Below are 13082 nucleotides of genomic sequence, written 5' to 3' on the forward strand. Positions count from 1 at the left end.
CATACATATGTTACCAACAATCTTTTTATTTGTTGTAGCCCAGGAGTGATCTTAGCATGCTAATATATGATAGAACAGGTACCTTCTTTTTAGTGGACTTATCTGCAGCAGTGTTAAAGAAACTACTCCCTCACCTTACTCTGTTGGTATCAATTCACCCTGGCTTGAGTAGATTAGAAGGTCAGCCCACTGTTGGGAGAAAAGAGAGAAAAATGGAGTGGAATCATGAGATTTACCCCAATCTCTCCTCCACATAATGGAAGTGTGGTCCAAGGACCAAGAGCAGAGGCATTCCCTGAAAGCTTGTTAGATATGCAGTAATGAAGGCCCACTCAGTTCTACTAAAGCAGAATTTACGTTTCTATAAGATCCCCTGCTGATTGATAGCCCATTCAAGTTTGAGAAGTATTGTCTTAAACTTTATCTCTAGGCAGTGACTATGACACCACAATACAACTATCAGTTGAGTTATTTTACCACATTTCTGATAACATGGTCTCTCTCTTGATTAGAGAATCAGGTTTCACATACCTTTTTTGAATGATATATATGTTCACAGATACATTTGATGTAGTAATATTTTGTGTATACATCTTGAGCTAAAAGCCTAGCCCTTTTCCTGCCCCCCACTTTAAAGTTAATACTTACAGTTCAGACCTTTGATTTCTAGAAATCAGAAATATAAGCTAGAAAAGAAAATTATTTTACATTTCTTTAACAATCAAAAGATTCATCCATGATGCTCTGTCTCAGCAAGAGAAAGAGTAAACACTAAAACCAAATATTAGATTGAATAAATGGAAATATTGCCATTAACATAATCTAACTCAAGACATTTTAAGAACACACACACACACACACACACACACACAATTTAATGGCATCTTTCATAGCCATTTTGTATAGAGAAGATAAGAATTTAAAAGGTTTTAGTTTCTGAATATCTGCAAATTACTTTTAATTGGAGAAGTATGAGAAGGCTAAAGTACTTCCCATTTTATTATATTGGGCCATTTAGAAAACTCTGGCTTTGAAAATTATTTGAAATGTTAATAAAATATTTTTATTTAACTATTCCTACATACATTTGACTTAAGCAACATTATAATACAGATATACAATTTAGCTTTGTCCTTGTATGTGGGTTAGAATACATCTGTCACAAATGTCTTTATGAATCCACAGAGTATTTAACAAATCTCTCCCAATTTACTACTTTTATTTATTTTAAATTTTTTTAATGTTTTATTTATTTTTGAGAGAGAGAGAGAGTGCAAGTGGGGGAGGGGCAGAGAGAGAGGGAGACACAGAATCTGAAGCAGGCTCCAGGCTCTGAGCTGTCAGCACAGAGCCTGATGCGGGGCTCAAACTCAGAGATCATGAACTGTGAGATCATGATCTGAGCTGAAATCAGATGCTTAACCGACTAAGCCACCCAGGCACCCCTTTACCACTTTTATTTAAACATACATACACACACACACACACACACACACACACACACACACACACACACAGTCTGATCTCAGTAAACTAACAGTTCCTTTGGAAAACTAATTTGGAGTGGAAATGAGATTAAGTGCAGACCAGAGAAGAGTTTGGCTTGGGTAATGGCTAAAAGGACAGACCCAAATATTGGGTATTTGGTTGACTCTAGGATGGGGTGTCCCTCTTCTTTCTTCTCTCCACATTCTCCACCCCTCTTCCCCCTCCACCATCAGGGCCAGGTCCTATGCTCATCCCTTCACAGATCAAGGACTCCTCTCCTCACCCCTTAGGAAAGGCCAGAAAACATCTTTAGACTGTTCCCAGTAATTTGCCATAGGCAGATTATTAGGGACTATCCTTGAAGACAGAAACACCTAGTGGTCTCAGCTTTAAATTAATTATATCCATGATTTTAACACAGGTCACAAAATAACACGTATGATCTTAGTAGTTATGAACCTCCCTGGGGGCGCCTGGGTGGCTCAGTCGGTTAAGTGTCCGACTTTGGCTCAGATCATGATCTCGCGGCTTGTGAGTTCAAGCCCCATGGCGGGCTCCGTGCTGACATCCCGGAGCCTGCTTCAAATTCTGTGTCTCCCTGTCTCTTTGCTCCTCCCCTGTTTGTTCTCTCTCTTTCTCTCTCTCTCAGAAATAAACAAAAATTTTTAAAAAAGAAGCTCTCTGAAGCTTTTATTATAAAACACGTCTCCTTAGTATGTTTGATTCATAAACATAAGAGCTATTCAGCATTGGACTTGCCAAAACTTAGGCTGCTTCAGAAAGGGAAGATTCTGGAATTAGGCAGACCCAGGACAAAGAAATGAAACTAAGTTCATCATGGTTCCAGAGGACGTGGGCAGAAGCCTAAGCAAGACCCTCCAGAAGGGCCATGGAGAGGCCCATTTTAGCCTCCATGAACAATGGGACCCAGACCTGGGTCTGGCAGCAGTAGGCAGCAGCAGGCACTGTGATCAGGGATAGTCCTCGAGGACAGCCAGGTGGTAGCATTCTTCTGAAATATTTGTCTTATTTTGGTAAACAATTATATTTTGGGAGTTAGACATTTGAGGCTCTTAGAATGGTGTCTAATAGTTTTTCCTAAGAAACACTTGGCATCTTTGCTCCTTTTGCTTTTCTTATGCCAAAACCCTCTTAAATTTTAAATTCTCTTCTCCAATCTGAGATCATCTTGACAGACCCACAAGCTGTAATGAGACATTTCCTCCTCCTGACAGACCCATGTGTTTTTCATCATAAGCAATGGTATCAAAAAAATCATGTTCTTCAACATTATTTGTGAAGTCAGTGTTTCACTTCCCTTGTTCAACTTTCTGTTCCAAACTCTTGACTTTCAAAAGCAGGAAGAATTTTTTTTTTTTTAATTTCTGCCTATATACTCAAACCATTCTGTTTCTATATTTGAATTAAAATTTACAAGAAACACATTCTACTTCTTTTTCTCAGTGGTATCATTTTCTTCTTGGTGTATTAGTAGAAGCATGTAGAAGTTGGTAGGCGGTAAGAATCTTGACACATCTCGCTATTTGCCATGGACACCACGTCAAAGATCACTACTATTCTGTAGAATGTGGTTCTGCTTCAGCAAAAGGTAAGAGTTCATATTTTATGAGAAAAGCCTTATTTGACTCCGGAAGTAGTTTCTTCTTCAACCTTTCCTCTGTGACATAACACGTGCATTCACTTGCCAATATTTTAACCTTAATATTTGTTTTCCTACACCTCCTCAAACTACTTATTTTGTGTCTGGTTTTTCGTGGGTCTTAATGGTTTGTCTAGGAGCTCTTCATCCTCCCAAATTAGTTAGAGTGAACCCAGTCCACTCCTCAAAACGTTTTTCAACATTTTGTTGTGTTTTTCTCTATCACGTAGTAGCAACATATTTTACATACTCTATCAGGTCGTGTTGTCAAGCTTTCCATATGTCATCAAGCTTTTCTTCTCTCCAAAGGACTATATTCTCTTCAGAATGTATTAATTTCTTTTTAACCACCACCACAACCAGCATCACCACTACTGGGCCTCACACACTGATGACATCAAATAGAGATCTAGCAGTGTTTACTGAATTACAAAATGAACCAAGACCTATTTCTGTTTTGACCGTAATTCTTTTAACTGCAAATGGATTATAAACTTGTACGGTAGAACACTACTGCAAATTCTTGAGTAACAGGGGGTCCCTTTGAACTCTGTCTCCTTCTTGGGTCCAAAAACTAGCAATCTTCTGTGTAGTTATCAATTAGCACATCGTCATCCACTGAGCCCAAACTCCTTCAATAACCACAATAGCACCCTCATATTTTTACCAGCAGTGAAACAAAATATTTCACTCACCTCTTCCTGCCATTATGTATATCTCTTATCGCTTCCTGCTTTGGGAACATGAGAGTTTTAGGAATGCCATTTTAAAGACTTGTCCGGCTATTTTACCATCCCTTGATTCCTCCTGTGAGAAATTTTCTTTTCTTTTTTCGTTTTCTTTTGAGAGAAAGAGAGTGAGTGAGCATGTGCACGCATCCAAGCAGGGAAGGGGCAGAGGGAGAGGGAGTGAGAGAATCCTCAGCGGGCTCCACCCACGGCCCTTCCAGGGGCTCTGTCTCATGACCTTGAGATCACCTGAGCCGAAATCAAGAGTCAGATGCTTAATGGACTGAGCCTGAGCCACCCAGGTGCCCCTTCTGTTAGAAATTCTCTATTTCTAATTTAACAAAATATTAGATTCCAAAGAATAAATAAATTTATACTCTACATTTGCATAATCAAAGTGAAACAGAAAACAAAATTATAAATCCTGTGTAACATTTTGGTCATTTTACCTTGGTTTCCAAATATCTTTAAAAATCTTTTCATAATTGCATAATAACAACAAGGGAAAAAAGATTAACAGATTCTTAAATGGGGACAGAGATATAGCATGTAAAGTGTTACAGTTAGAATTGAAAATCAAACTCCAAGGCAACCATAATTCAATAAATGCGGAATACCAGCAACATACTGTTCACTGAAAGCTACCTGTTACCCATAAATCTTTACAAAAATTATTCATCCTTGAACTTGTAGGACCTAGCATGGTGCCTAGCTTGTAATATGTCAGTTTAGCTGAATTATACACAGTATTGAATCAGGTACTAAGGAGAGCTGTGACAAAAATTAAGGATATTTACTTTTAAGAAATCTGCAATTTAACGTCTGCAATATATAACAAATGTAACATAAGTATTGGAGCTTATATTAATAAGATTGGATACAAAGTTAGTTTCCTTACTGAAAAAGTTCTTAGAACATTTAATACATTCAAGTGCATTAAAAAAGATAGATATAGGGAGCAGAATGAACCAAATTTAGTTTACCGTGAATTTATTTCCCTACACCTCCGAAAGAACACTTATTGATATCTTTCAAGAAAACAGTGGTCCCTAAAAAACCTTTCAGAAAGTGATGAACTAAGATAACGGCACTGACTAAACAAGACATCGTTAAGCAAGAGAAGATTCCTAGACAGAAGTGCTGAATTGAGTTTTGACACGTTTGGAAAAGATGGGGAAAGACATCAGAAGGCAAGACTAACACAGGGTCTTTCACTCCCATGGAGAAGGGTTGCAAAGAATTGAATATAGACTAGCTTAACTGTAGTGGTATCAGTAAACCAAAGCTAACAAGGAAAGAGTATTTAGGTAGAATTTACTAGCGTAGATGAAGAGCAGACCCAACCTTTAAAACGGAGGTTATGCAAAGATGGTGCTTGCAGGTACATTGATATTGATGTGATCATTGGCACACGTTCAAATTATAACAGCATGAAAATGAAGTCTGTTACTTAACCTAAGTAATATTAATCTACTCCCATGTCTCGCTACTTCAAAAATAGCTTCCCTTATCTGTTTGAGAGACTAAAGTCCTCTTCCAAAATTGAGGGTCCGCTTGGACAAGTTGAAATGCATTCAAGCTTTTTGTATTTCCTCACTGAAAGGAGGAAATAGGAAGTATGTGGGAGTTGGAGATTGGAAGGACCTAGGGAAAACCAGAGGGAAAAAAATGATAAATAATGTGATGCCCTGGCATCCTTCTGCCAGACAGTTCTAAGGATAGGTTTTGCAGCATATAAGGAAGAAAAGTTGGATTCAGAGCTAAAGCTTCTATTTTCCAGTCAAACTCTGAGATCATGGGCTCTGGCACCTAGATAAAACTTTTAAATGAATATGGAAAAAGAAGCATCCCCACCACTATTCTGAATAAGACTGGAAACATCTGGTGAGGGCTGCAGAGCAGTGGCCAAGCACCCCTGAGGCCAACAGAGACCAAGGAAGCTGCTTTCCCAGAAAGGCATCAACTGCAGGGGTTGCAATGCGATACCTACTCCAAATGACTTGGTGGCAGCATGGTAGAAAACATGAGTGATTTTTTTTTCATGTGCACATATGAGACATCATGGAGATTTTAAGAAATAGGTGGTGCTAAGATGTGTAGTCAGGTATATAGAAGAACCATAATTATTTAGCAATAATGTTAATGAGACTTTATTTGAACTTGTAGGTTGGTCAGACTTGGCCATATTTATGTAAGGTAAAAAGATACAGTGTTTTTATATGGTATCAGATGCATACATCTAGATCAGGAATTGCAAACAGTAATGTCTTTGAGAGCTGTGCAATGAACATAAATAGGAGTAGGACACCAGGTATGATGCAATACGTACAAAACAGATAGTATCCAATCCAGCATCACTCTTGCTGGATGTTATGTTTTAAAACACTATTCAGGCATAACATGAAAGCTGTATAAAGCTAACAGACCTCTGTTGTTTCAGCTTGCTCTCAATGCTTCTCTTGACCCTTCCATTACTCCCCATGTCTTAGAAATAAAATCTACTTTCATTGGCTTGTCACATAAGAGTCCATCATAATTTGTTCTATCATTTTGTCTTCATTTCTTCGGCCCTCATATATGCTCTAGTGTTCAGCTGAAAATACATGATGAATAAATAAATAATAAATAAATTTCATATCCAAAACACTACTAAAAGCATGGTTGTGGGGCTCCTGGGTGGCCTAGGCAGTTACGCGAACCAACTCTTAATTTCAGCTTATGTCATGATCTCACAATTTGTAGGTTCAAGCCCTGTATCAGGCTCCATGCTGACAGTGCAGAGCCTGCATGGCATTCTCTCTCTCTCTTTCTCTCTGTCCCATCTCTCCCCCCTCACTCTCTCTCAAAATAAATAAAATAAACTTTAATAAATAGATAGCCTGGTTGTGACAAAACTTGCCTAACTTTTCATCAAGAGTCTGAGCCAACATTTCTCCATGAAATGGGCAGAGACTATAGGACAATAACATGACATAATTAATGTCACAGAAAAAGAATAGTTCTAATTCATTTGCGGTATGCCATTATTTGGATGAAAGATTTCTGTATACCAAAATTCCTGCTTGCAATTGCTCACAAAGATGCAAAACCTTCCTGGTACCAAAATGGTTCTGCATTCTTTAGTCCTTTCAAAGCTGGAGAAGCTGAAGATTACCCATAGACTAGGCTTGTGAACACATCCCATAATGTTGCCATCATTTCAGCATCACCCTCTTCAAAGGCCCTAAGATCCAGGACACAAAACTTCATTCCTGTAGACCCTCTCCATCCTATCTAAATAGAGATACTGAGGGAAGTCACCACCCACAAATCACCAATTTCAATGAAGGCTTTCCTGCGATGACACTGCTACTCATCTACAGAAATAATTACCGCCAATGTTTCTCTGCTTTGCCTAAATTAATACTATTAATCACTTCTGACCCCTGTCCTTTGGACTACTCTGTATTAGTCATTGAAATAAAATCTGTACGCCATCAAGAAAAGACCATAGATCTGAACACATTCTTCCTGAGGGCTACCCATCACTGTAGTTAATGGATTAGTTGCCCCCCAAGCTCTCTCTCATCAAGATGCTGCAGATAAACTACTCCACTGACATATAGCAAATGTATTTGGTTTGGTTCACTAAGACTCACATGTTTCCACAGTAAAAATTGCTCTTCTGGGTCCCAGCCTAGGATAATTCAAAGTAGGATTTTGAAACCTCATTTCTGGTCACTCTGCTTTCTCTCACAATAATAAAGACTAAAATATAGTATTTTCCTTAAAATCATTTTTTTTGTCTAAAAGTATTTTGAGTCTATGGTTATGTTTGAAGAAAGCCAACAATGATGAAAATATAACTATTTACTAATTGAGCCAGGTAACTAAAAAGATGTTATATGTAACTTTTTTAGGATACAAATTGTCTTCAGCAGGAAACTGTTGAGACAACCACTTGGTCAGGCTCATCTTCTCTTTTTGCTGACGAAAAGTAGGCTCAAGAACCTTCCTAGCTCTCTGGTGCAGATGCTGCCTCTTGATAAAGTGTCTTCCTCCTCTGTAACTGCCTTGGGAGACATGCCAGCTACAGATAGTTAGTGCAAGGATGAAATTTCAGATTCTTAGAACTTTAAAAGCACTACCACCTGCAGGATTTGAAAAGGTTACACCATAGTAACCCCTCTGATATGGCATAGCTGATTCCTCTCCCATTTAAAAGGTCATTTCAAATCCTTCATATTTTTATGTCCCATAACCAACATCCATTTTACAAGCCAAGTGCACTAAATCTAAGAACTTCAAAGAATCGCAGGCTTCAGATGGAGTTTGAGGAATTACTGAAAACAAATTCTTGCTTACAAGGAATGCTACACTTAAGCCATCCCGGAAAACTACCCTATTTTTAAAGACTATCACAGAAAGTTTTTCTCAGTTTGCATAAATATCCTATTACAAACCCCTAGAAGTCTTCCTTCACAAGAAGTTCTTAGTCACATATTATCAAAATCTTTCACATCCTAGCTTAAGTACGTTTTCCCCTACTCCAATCCTTTGCTAACTCACCATCTTTCCTACCAACTTCCATTGCTTATTTCAGTTGATGGAATTATTCTCTTTACTTATCAGGGGTCTAAATTGTAGCCATCTATCTTTTATGACTGCCAAGTCATCACTTGACTGATCACCAATCAATTCTTCTTCTACAAACTTCTCTGAATCCATTTGTTTCATCCACATTCCAAGAGTCTCCAAGCTACTCACTATGCTGTCTAGTAAATGGGGTAAAATGGAAAGAATGCTAAACAGAATCCTGGAAACATCTCCAGCATTGGTTCTGCTCAAAATAAATTAATGATCTTGGATAAGTCTTTGCATTTTCTTGAGTAAGTCCTCCTCAATAAAATGAAAGAATTAAATTTATCAGGTTAGTTTACCACTTACTACTCTGTAAGTTTATGATTCCTCAAAACTTGTTAATGGGTTCTCTGTTTTTGTATTCCCCTCATCTGCACACTGTCATGAAATTAAAATTCTCAAGATGCCACCATCTGTTCATGAGGAAACTAAGGTTTAGAGAGAGTAATTTACACCTCCAAGGCCACATACTTCATAAGTGATAGAACCAGGACATGTTTAGGGCCAAGACTAGGATCGGCAGACAAAGTACACAGGGAACAAAATTTAAAGTAACACTTACTCTCTGGCTAGTGAAAATGCAAAGTTGGCACCTAAAACTCTACCCTGAGTGCCTTATTTGCTATATTTTAAAGAAATATATTCTCTTAGCTCTGTAATTATATGATCATCATGACCTTTAAATTTTATATTACTATTATTTATGCCATATTAGATATGAAAGGACATAAAATTTTGTTCAATAAAGCACTTCCACTATTATTCATCTTAAATAAAATAAAGAAACATGCATCCTGTTTTATTTTAAAATAAAAAACTCCAGAAGAGAGCAGGAAGATAGCAATGGACTAGGAGGAGCCTAGGCTCACAAAGCTAGATATCCCAAAAATCAACCTGAAGACTGTCAGAATAAACTCCACAACTAAAGGGAGAGAAGAAGCCACATTCAGGAAAAGTAGGAAGATCAGAGACATGGTTTAGGGGAGAAACCAATCATGGGTGCTGTGATGGGGAAGGAGACATAGTCACAGAGAAGGGCAAGAGAGAGAGGAACACACAGGTGAACACACAAGGAAAATGTTTCCCCAAAACCATTGGCTTGGAAAATGAGAGGGGCTGAATTTCTTATGTTGTTACGAGAGGAATCAACAAAAGCAGGCCAACATCAAGACATATAGTAATTAGATTTGCAAAACATAAAAATAAAGAAAAATCTTAAAGAAAGCAAGACAAAAGAAGTTATTAACTTACAAAGGAAAAATCCATAAGTTTAGCTGGTGATCTTTCAAAAGAAACTTGGCAAGTTAGAAGGGAGTGGCATGATATATTCAATGCACTGAATGGGAAAAATCTGCAGCCACTAATACTCTATCCAGCAAGGCTATCATTCAGGATAGAAAGAGAATTAAAGAGTCTACCAGACAAACAAAATAAAGGAGTTTGTAACCACTAAAGTAGCCCTGCAGGAAATATTAAAGAGGACGCTTTGAGGGGAAAGCAGAGACAAAAGGGACAGTATAAAGGCAGGAAACACAAAAATAGTAAAAATGAACATTTATGGAGAAGTCAATTAACTCACACACCAAAAAAAAGGATGTAAAATATAGGGAGCCTGGGTGGCTCAGTCAGTTAAGTGTTCAACTTTGGCTCAGGTCATGATCTCACAGCTAGTGAATTCAGACCCCACATCAGGCTCTGTGCTAACAGCTTGGAGCCTGGAGCTTGCTTTGGATTCTGTGTCTCCCTCTCTCTCTGCCCCTTCACTGCTCCTGCTCTGTCTGTCTCTCTCCAAAAAATAAATAAACATTAAAAATATTTTTTCATAAAAAAGATATAAAATATAATAACAAATACCTAAAACATGTTGATGAGAGGAGAAAAGAATGGGTTGAAACTTGAATAACCATCAACTTAATATAGACTGCTATATGCAGAAGATGTTATATACAAACCTAATAGTAACCATATATCAAAAACTGCTAATAAACATGCAAAAGAGAAAGAGAAAAATCCAAACATATCACTAAAGAAAATCAGCAAAACATTAAAAAACAGAAAGACAAGAATGGATCAGAGAACAACTCCAGTAACAAACACAAAACAAGTAATAACATGGCAATCAATACATGTCTATCAATGATTACTTTGAATTTAAATGGACTAAATGCTCTAATCAAAAGACATAAGGTATCAGAATGGATTAAAAAAATAAGACCCATATATATGCTGCTTACAAGAGACTCATTTTAGACCTAAACACACCTGCAGATTGAAAGTGAGGGGATAGAGAAACATTTATCATGAAAATGGATGGCAGAAGAAAGCTAGAGTATTATATTGGACAAACTAGACTTTAAACAAAGACGATAACAAGAGACAAAGAAGGGCACTATATAATAATAAAGGGGACAACCAACAAGAAGATATAGCTATTTTAAATATTTATTCACCCAAATATGTGAGGACCCAAATACATAAAACAATTAATAATGAACATAAAGGATCTAATTGATAATAACACAATAATAGTAGGGGACTTAAATATCCCACTTACATCAATGGACAGATAATCTAAAGAGCAAATAAACAAGGAAACAATGACTTTGAATGGACCATATGGAGTTAACAGATATATTCAGAACATTCCATCCTAAAACAGCAGAATACACATTCTTTTCAAGTGCACATGGGACATTCTCCAGAATAGATCACATATTAGGCCACAAAACAGACCTCAACAAATTCAAGGAAACTGAAGTCACACCATGCATCTCTTTTGACCACAACACTATGAAATTAGAAGACAAACACAAGAAAAATCTGGAAAGACCACAAATACATGGAGGCTAAATAACATACTACTAAAAAAATAAATGGGTCAAGAAGGAAATCACAGAAAATAGAAGAACAGATCAATGAAACAGGAGCTGGTTCTTTGAAAAAATTAATAAAATTGATAAACCTCTAGCCAGATTTATCAAAAAGAAAAGAGAAACAATCCAAATAAAGTCACAAATGAGAGAAGAGAAATAACAACCAACACCACAGAAATACAAGCAATTATAAGAGAATATTTATGGGGCCGCCTGGGTGGCTCAGTCGATTAGGTGTCCAAATTCGGCTCAGGTCATGATCTCACAATTCATGAGTTCAAGCCCCACAATGGGCCATCAGGCTCTGTCCTGACAGCTCCAGTCCTGGAGCCTGCTTCAGATTCTGCGTCTGCCTCTCTCTCTGCCCCTCTCCCACTCACACTCTCTCTTTCTCTCAAAAATAAACATTAAAAAAAATTTTAGAAAGGAGAATGTTATGAAAAACTATATGCCAACAAATTAGACAACCTAGAAGAAATGGATGAATTCCTAGAGACATATAAATTGTCAAAAATGAAACAGGAATAAATAAAAAACTTGAAAGATCAATAACCAGCAAAGAAATTAGATCAGTAATCAAAAAATTCCCAAGAAACAAAAGTCCAGGACCACATGGCTTCATAGACACATTCTATAACACATTAAAGAAGAGTTAATACCTATTACTCTCAAACTATTCCAAAATATACAAAAGGAAGGAAAACTTCCAAATTCATTCTATGAGGCCAGCATTACCCTGATACCAAAACCAGATAAAGACAGCACTAGAAAAGAGACCTATAGGCCAATAACCACAATGAACATGGATGCAAAAATTCTCCATAAAATACAAGCAAACTGAATCCAACAATGCATTAAAGAATAATTCACCAAGATCAAGGGGATTTATTCTTGGGTTTCGAAGGTAGTTCAATACTCACAAATCAATCAACATGATATATCACATCAAAAAAGAAAGGATAAGAACCATATGATCATTTCAATAGATGCATAAAAAGCATTGGACAAAGTACATCCATTCATGATACAAATTCTCAACAAAGTAGATTTAGAGGGAACATACCTCAACATAATAAAGGTCATATATGAAAACCCCACAGCTAATAGCCTCCTCAGTGGGGAAACACCGAGAGGTTTTCCTCTACAGTCAGGAACAAGACAGGGCTGTTCACTCTCACCACTTTTACTCAGTGTAGTACTGGAAGTCCTACCCACAGCAATCAGACAACAAAAAGAAAAAAACGCATCCAAATCAGCAAGGAAGAAGTAAAACTTTCACTATTTGCAGAGGACATGATACTCTATATGAAAGCCCGAAAGACTCCACCAAAACATTGCTACCACTAATAAATGAATTCAGTACAGTCACAGTACACTAAATCAATATACAGAAATCTATTGCATTTCTATATGCAAATAATGAAGCAGAAGAGAAAGAAATTAAGAAATTAATCCCATATATAATTGCACCAAAAACAGTAAGATACTAGGAACAAACCTAACCAAAGAGGAGAAAGACCTATATTCTGAAAACTATAAAACACTCATGAAAGAAACTGAAGATGACACAAAAATGGAAAGACATTCCATGATCATTCATTGGAAGAACAAACATTATTAAAATGTCTATACTGTCCAAAGCAATCTACACATTTAATGCAATCCCCATCAAAATACTCACAGCATTTTTCACAGAACTATAACAAACAATTT

At 37.1% G+C, this 13082-nt stretch overlaps 1 long non-coding RNA gene across 1 annotated transcript in view; it reads left to right on the forward strand.

Moving 5' to 3' along the window:
- The first annotated feature begins 2518 nt into the window (after positions 1-2518).
- LOC132671363 (uncharacterized) overlaps positions 2519-13082 on the forward strand; it is a 30662-nt gene continuing 20098 nt past the window's right edge. Inside the window, exon 1 of the long non-coding RNA XR_009607060.3 lies at positions 2519-3097. This is a non-coding gene — a long non-coding RNA (uncharacterized LOC132671363). The remainder of the gene's footprint in view (positions 3098-13082) is intronic.

The sequence above is a fragment of the Panthera onca genome, chromosome C1 (genome assembly GCF_046562875.1).
Source record: "Panthera onca isolate mPanOnc1 chromosome C1, mPanOnc1 haplotype 2, whole genome shotgun sequence".
Taxonomy (NCBI): Eukaryota; Metazoa; Chordata; class Mammalia; order Carnivora; family Felidae; genus Panthera; species Panthera onca.